This window comes from Physeter macrocephalus, chromosome 7, assembly GCF_002837175.3.
Source record: "Physeter macrocephalus isolate SW-GA chromosome 7, ASM283717v5, whole genome shotgun sequence".
Taxonomy (NCBI): domain Eukaryota; kingdom Metazoa; phylum Chordata; class Mammalia; order Artiodactyla; family Physeteridae; genus Physeter; species Physeter macrocephalus.
The window spans coordinates 100,691,304-100,698,967 of NC_041220.1; the positions used below are offsets into that span (position 1 = coordinate 100,691,304).

The 7,664-nt window shown below is 40.6% G+C and overlaps 1 protein-coding gene across 8 annotated transcripts in view; it reads left to right on the plus strand.

Annotated features, from left to right (window-relative positions):
* The window catches only part of LDB2 (LIM domain binding 2), a 394,247-nt gene that overhangs the window by 347,513 nt on the left and 39,070 nt on the right, over nucleotides 1-7,664 (plus strand). The window lies entirely within an intron of this gene.

A 7,664-nucleotide genomic window follows, 5' to 3' on the forward strand; every position in this document is an offset into this window, starting at 1 on the left:
GGGAGGGGCCACCACAGTGAGAGGCCCGCATACCACAAAAAAAAAAAAAAAAAAAAAAAAAAAAAAATGCTATGAAATGTTTTAAGATGAATGTAATGAACAATCACATATCTACCACACAGCTTTTTGAAAATTTTAGCATTCTGGCATATTTGCTTTAGTCTTTTTACTTGTGAAATAACCACACTACTGTTGCGTTAGAAGATCCCTCCTCAACTCCATTATACTCTTCCTGTCCCCCACCATCCAAAATTTGATGGCTACCATTACTTGCATGCTTTGATACTTTATTCCGTATATTTGTATGCGGAAAAAAATATATAGCTTTATTTTCTGTTTTTAAACTTATTAATAGTAAAAGTGGTGTTCTGTACAGTATACATCCTTTTATAACTTTTTTTCTCGGAAATATGATTTTGAAATTTATTTATGTGAATGTATGTAATTCTCATTTATTTATTTTAACTGTTGTAAAGAGTTGCATTGCAGAAACAAGCCCCAATTTATATATCTGTTTTGTTATTGATGAACATTTAGGTAGTTTCCAACTTTATTGCGATTACAAACTGTGCTGCTGTGAATATCTTGGTGCACAATTTCTCAAGGTCATGTACCCAGGAGTAGAATGGTTGGTAAGATGCCGTGTGCATCTCAAGCTTTATTTTCCAAAAGGGTTGTACCAATTCACTCTCCCACCAAGAGTGTGTGACAGTCCCCATCACTCCCATCCTTATCAACAGTCAATACTGGGATTGTCACCAATCTTATTAATAGGAAATAGTTTCTCATTATTTTCCTTATCTCATGAAACTACAGTGCTTCCTTTTTCTTCTAGTTCACTGATACCATTTACCAAAGTAATAAAGGAAAATCTCTTGGAAATACAAAATCATAACTAGTTTTCACACTGGAGATATACCCTGCATTATGCCTGAGAGCTCATTCACTCATTTATTCAACAAATGTTGCCAGCTTTACTGAGAATACAGAGATACATAAGACATGTTCCTTGCTACCCGGGAACTCATGGTCTTGAGGAGAAGGTAGACATGCAAAACAAATAAGAAGGGATGGTAAACACATTGATAATTTATTATGAATAGAGAAGGAAATTGCAAAGGAGGGGGGGGGATTGATTCTGTTAAAAGCTTAAGCAGGCTTCCTGTAGAAAATGATATCCCAGAAGAACTCAAGATAAATATGGTTGAATGAATATGATCCTCTGAAGTAAATATTATCATCCCATCTCACATGTGGGGAGAGTGAGGTCTAGGGAATTTATCATAACTTACTTGGGTAAGTAAATAGTAAAGGAAGGAATTGAACCTAGATCTTTGATTCTAAAGCTTGAACACACCAAAGGATACCATATTGTTTAAGAAATCCTGACATCTCGATGGGTACCAAAGTCCTATGGATACAGATTGGGTAAACTCCGAAAAGAGCAGAGAGCGTGCCTCACACAAGATGACAGACCCAGATATTTGGTTTGACTCATACATTATTTGAATTTCCTATTAGTTTCAGCCCTTCTGCCATTCATTTTTTGCTGCCTATCTGCAAAAACAATTGTGATTGTTACAGAAAGGAAGTACTATATCAACAAGAGTCTGCCATATTCCTACTTCAGCTATGACCCTAATGGCACTGAGGCCATGAGGAGGTAATTTTTCTAACCCTTTGCAGGGGCTTCCAGGGCCTTGTAGATCCCTGAGAGAACATAAGTTTTTACTCTGGGTGACACTGCAGGACTTCAAGAAGGGAGTACCATGGTCTGAGTTTGTCTGAGCAGGAAGACTGGCTGCTGTGTTGCGATCAGATGGAAGGTGGACAAGGGTAGGAACAGGAGACCAGTCAGGAGGCTGTTACAAAAGTCCAGACAAAAGATGATGGGGATTGGACCAGAGTGGTAACAGTGGAGATGACCTCTGGATTTATTTGAAGGGCAACATCAACACTACTCCCTGGTAGACTGCAGGGGGACTTAAGAGAAAGAGGGGAAACCATTTCTGTTTTCTTCCTCATTCCTCCAAAAATTGCTGAAAGGACAAGCAGAGGTGATCTTGTTAAGAGTAGATGCCTGATACAATCACAAGTCTCCTGTAGTGGACACTTGCTTGGCCTCCACCATGAACTAAACCCCTAAGCTCCCCTAAAAGCTGTGGACTGGGCATTTAGATGAAACTAGAAAAAACTTTGAAGGACACTAAGTCTGCAAGATACCCTTGGGAATTGTTTTCTCGTTGGCTCCATGACGTCTAGAGACAGATCCATGTTAGGAGAATGGCAGGCATCACATTCCTGCCTCAGTTCTACGTCATAACTGAATAAAATTGGTTCCAAGACCCGTAAAGGCCTTGATACTCTAATACCGCTTAATCACATAGGATGCCACACTTCTATTTTCTTCATTTGCTTCCAGGCACAAGTTTGGGGACCTTACTCCGCCCTTAATCTTCTAGAAATCCTACTCCTTGCTCTTAATCTCTATGGCATCACATCTCTGCCACTGGCACAATTTGCTGTGCTCTTTTTGAAGAATAGGTTGTTGGGCTTTGTAGGAATCGAAATGGTGAGCGACTCCTGCATTTCCCAAAAGGCTTTCAGCTAATTGTTGAAACAGAGGATTTTCGGGCTATAATTTGGAGCCAAGATCCTTTTACACCTGACCTTTACTCTCAGAAGCTGCTAAACAAATGGGTGATCATTTCACAAAGATTCCCTGCATCTCAACTATATGCAAGCTGTGTTCCAAGTGTCCTAGGTGCAGATAGGAGTAAAACAATTTCTGCTTTCGAAGCACTGACAGTCGAACAGAAGAGACAGATTAGTAAACAGGTCATTACACCTCAGCCCGCCGGGATCAGTGGTGAGTGTCTAGAAGGCTGTACCTAAGCTGCATCTGACTTGGGGAGAAAGGTGGGAGGATGGGAAAGAACAGAAGGGGAAAAGAAGAGCATTTCAGGTGAGGGAAGAAGGCTAGGTACCACTTGGAGGCAGGTGGGCTAAATCAAACAGTAAACTATGGAATGTGGGCTTCTGGTACCCTGAGCACATGGTCTCAGAAATACTCTTCAGAGCCATCCATACCTGTCTTTTCTTCCCTGGATGGGAAGAAAAGGATGAGATCTTGCTGACCTTGAGTTTGGGTCAAGAACTAGGAAAGTTAGATGTTTGTAAAATTTGTATTTATTTAAAAATTTTTAAAAATTGTATTTATTTAAAAATTTAAAATTTTGTTTTCAAAGAAAATAAACTTTCTAAGGGCTGAGCAGTCTTCTAAGCACTTCACAAATAGCAATTAATTTAATCCTCATAATGCCCATTGGTGTATTATTATTATTATGAGTTACAGATGAGAAAACTGAAGTAACAAGGTAGAAAACTTACCCAAGTTGAAACAATTAAAACAGAGAGCCTGAACAAGGCTTCAAGCCCAAGCATTCAGGCTCCAGAGTCCATGTTCTTAGCTCCTGCATTTTGCTGCTGTCTCTATAGTTAAGGTGCCATTTGGCAGTATAGACAGTTCTTGAATAAGAATGTGAGTTGCAAGCCTCTAGTTTCAGCAGCAGAATCAACTAGAAGCCAGCAGGACCCCAAGGCTGGGTATGCTTCTTAAGAGGGAGGTGTGTAAGACACACTTTGGTACCCAAACATGTACCAAGGTTCAGAGGGTCTGGGCTGCAGCTGTGGAATTGAGTCATTAGGTTAAAGTGGCCTTTAAGGTCTCATTGGGGTGAATGAATGAGTTTCCTAAGGCTACTGTAACAATTTACCACAAACTTAAAGGCTTAAAACAACAGAAATTTATTCTCTCAAAGCTCTAGAAGCCAAAAGTATGTAATCAAAGAGTTGCCAGGACCTGTGAAGTTTCTAGTAAATAATCCTCCCTTGTCTCTTCCAGCTTTTGGTGGCCCCAGGTATTCCTTGGCTTGTGGCAGCATCTCTCCAGCCTCTGCCTCCATCTTTTTATATGGCCATCCTCCCCTTGTGTTTCTCTGTGTCCTCTCATTTACTCCTAAGAATGGTTGTCATTGGATTTAAAAGCCACCCTCAATCCAGTGTGATATCATCTCAAGATCCTTAAGTCCATCTGCAAAGACTCCTTTTTCAAATAGTTTGCATGCACAGGTTCTGGGGGCCAGGACTAAGATATCTTTGATGGAAATAATTTTTTTTTAATTTTATTGAAGCTTAGTTGATTTACAATGTTGTGTTAATTTCTGCTGTACAGCAAAGTGACTCAGTTATATATACATATATATTCTTTTTCATTTTCTTTTCCATTTTGGTTTGTCACAGGATATTGAATATAGTTCCTTGTGCTATACAGTAGGACCTTGTTGTTTATCCATCCTGTATATAATAGTTTGCCTCTGCTAATCCCAAACTCCCAATCCTTCCCTCTCCTACCCCCCGCCTTGGCAACTACAAGTCTGTTCTCTATATCTGAGTCTGTTTTTGTTTTGTACATATGTTGATTTGTATTGTATTTTAGAGTCTATATATAAGTGATATCATATGGTATTTGCCTTTCTCTTTCTGACTTACTTCACTTAGTATGATAATCTCTAGGTCCATCTATGTTGCTGCAAATGGCATTATTGCATTCTTTTTGATGGTGAGTAATATTCCATTGTATATATACCACATCTTCTTTATCCATCCATCCTTCGATGGACATTTAGGTTGTTTCCATGTCTTGGCTATTGTAAATAGTGCTGCTATGAACACAGGAGTGCATGTATCTTTTCGAATTATAGTTTTGTCTGGGTATATGCTCAGGAGTGGGAATGCTGGATCATACGGCTGGATCTATTTTTATTGTTTTGAGGTCCCTCCATACTGTTTTCCATCGTGGCTGCACCAATTTACGTTCCCTTGATTGACATTATTTAATCCACTCTAGTGGATGAGCTTGTTCTGGGAAGGTTGAGCAAACATGCAAGTAGACCTGGAGCGGAAGAGTGGGGGAGGACCAACATTAGGGGGAAAGAACCCTGAGAGGAGACCCAAGAGAAGCCATCAGAGATAGAAGGAGGCAATCGGGAGAAAAACCTAGAAAACCAAGGAGAGTGTATTATATATAAAAGCGATGGCGTGGGCAACAGTGTCAAATACCCCTGAGAAGTGTGGAGCATATACAGTGGGTTAGCAGAGGGGTTTCTGGTGACACGAACCATTTGGGGATTTTTTTTTTTTTTTCAGTTGGCAGTGCTGATGGGAAAAGGGGCAGTGTGGAGCTGAAGTTCCTGGTAGCCAGCACTGTCACACCATTTGCAAGCTGTTCAATGACATTCTACACATCAGCAGCCTAGAAAAACCCAAATGAGGACACTCTCATATTCTAACCCTCCCCCATCCCTTATAAGAGTGTGTTTTACATTAATATTCTCTTATATGATTATATTGAAGTGCAGATAAATGAATAACTTTGTCCAAAGAAGGTAATTATTTTAGCTGACAATATTTTGACTCTCCATTTCCTTTAAATTAGTTTTACATGGTAGGGGGCCAATTCACATTTTGAGTGAATTAGAGTTTGTTCAGAAGCTGTTTTAATTGTGCCTTCAAACATAGATACCCAGGCTCCTGAAATGTCAAAACTGGGCTGCATTTTTTATAGCAATAAATGACATTTCTTATACTTTGATTTCACTAGTATCATTACACTAGTATCTGTTGTGAAATAGCAGAGCATGGAGCTGACCCCAAGTAGATTTTGGATGCTTAAAAAAATTACCTTCTTTTATCTGCTAGTCTGAAATAAGAATGTAACTTTTCTTACAGTTACCAGAGTTCATTTCAATTAAATCTTAATGAGGAAAAATGTGACAAATGGGTCCATGAGCATTACCTCTCAGACCTTTTAATTTTTATAAATTCACTTGCAGAGTCAGACTTCCCTGTTGCAATTATTTCATTTGGCTCTTGGAAATTTTACCCGAATTGCATACAGTGGGTGCCAGAGGCAATCATCTGCTTTGGGGCCTAACTCTTGTGGTCATGTTATCCGTCTAAATCTATAATCGGAGAAGGGGCATGTTAGAATGGTGAAAAGTATCATTTGTCACAGCATTCTTGCGTAAAGATGGCTGGGGATTGGGGAATAAGGCGGTAGGGGCAGTTTTTCTTCTCATTAGCTGCTTTATTTGTAACTGCAGGGGCTGTCAGAAGTGTGGACTTAATAACCTTCAAGTTTTTCTGCATTAATATAAAACAGGTTGCATGAATTTTGCCAAATCAGTGTCCCTATGAGAGTATCGGAAATACTTTTGCGGGTGAATGCAGAATAACCCTTCTTTGGGGAGTGCTCAGCTGAATTAAGTATATAATTGAAGTGGATTCACCTAGAATGAGACATTTATGCTGATCATGTGTACATTTTGATGATTCTGAACCTTCACTTGGAGTGCCTTTTCAATTCTCCATGGGTAAAAGTTGGAAGGAAAGTACCAGCAGTGCTATTATTACAATAACAGAGGGCAAGGAATGCATTTTGTACTTAGATATGATTTTATCTATTTTGTACTTAGATATCTTTATCCTCTAGGTCTTTGCCTGCATTGGGAGGTATCAGGAGAAAACCTAGAGTCCTCAGTTCTGTGAACAGGACCAGAGAATATCCAGCCTGAAGGATGTCAGACTAACTGGGGAAGGAAGGAAGGAGGGAGGGAGGGAGGGAGGGGTAAAATCCTGTTATCCCTTCTTTTGATATAGCTCATATTGCTTCTTGAAACCTTTTTTCTCTTGGTTTTCTTCCCGCCACACTGGCTGCCCTTTCTCAATCTCTTGCCCCAGGACTCAGGGCATAGTTTTCTTCTTGGCTCTTTTTATACCTTTTTCCCAGGAGATCTCCTCTAGTCCTATGCCTTTCAATGCAACCTCTAAGCTGACAACTTCTTAACCTCTATTTCCTGCTCTCCTTTTAATTCCAGCCCTGTCTATCCAGCTGCCTACTCAACACATCCATTGGGAGGTCTGTCAGACAAGTCCAACTCCTCTTCTTCATCATTGAACTGATTCCCCTACTCGTGCCGACACTTGTCTTTCCGTACACTCTCAGACCAGTGCCATTGACTTTTCCTCCAACTCTCTTCTTTATCTCACAGCTGCCATCCATCCTATAGGGAAATCCTGCTGGTTCATCTTCGAACTATTTCTTGAATCTGATGACTCTTCACCTCTCCTGCAGCCAATCCAGTTGCTTTCCCTGTTTCTACTCAGTCTATTCTCTCCCCAGCAGCCAGATTTATCATTTTAAGCTTAAACTGAATAACGTTGCAGCACCTCTGCTCAAAACTCTCCAATGTTTCCCCATTTCAGAATGAAATCCAAAGTCCTTAACTTGGCCCATTAGGACATATATGGTCTGGACTCCATCCACCCCCACCATCCTTCCTCATCCATCTTCTCCTCCGTTGCTCCAGCCACCAGCCTTGAGCACCAAGCATGCTCCCTGCCACGGCCCTTTGAACTTACAGTCCCCACTTCCTTGACTGCTTTTCCCCTGGGTGTTCTTAGGGTTCTCTTCTTTCCCATCTTCTCTCCAAACCCCATTAAAGAAGTCCTTCCTGACCCCTATCAAAAGCAGCCAGTTGGGCTTCCCTGGTGGCACAGTGGTTGAGAGTCCGCCTGCCGATGCAGGGGACACGGGTTCGTGC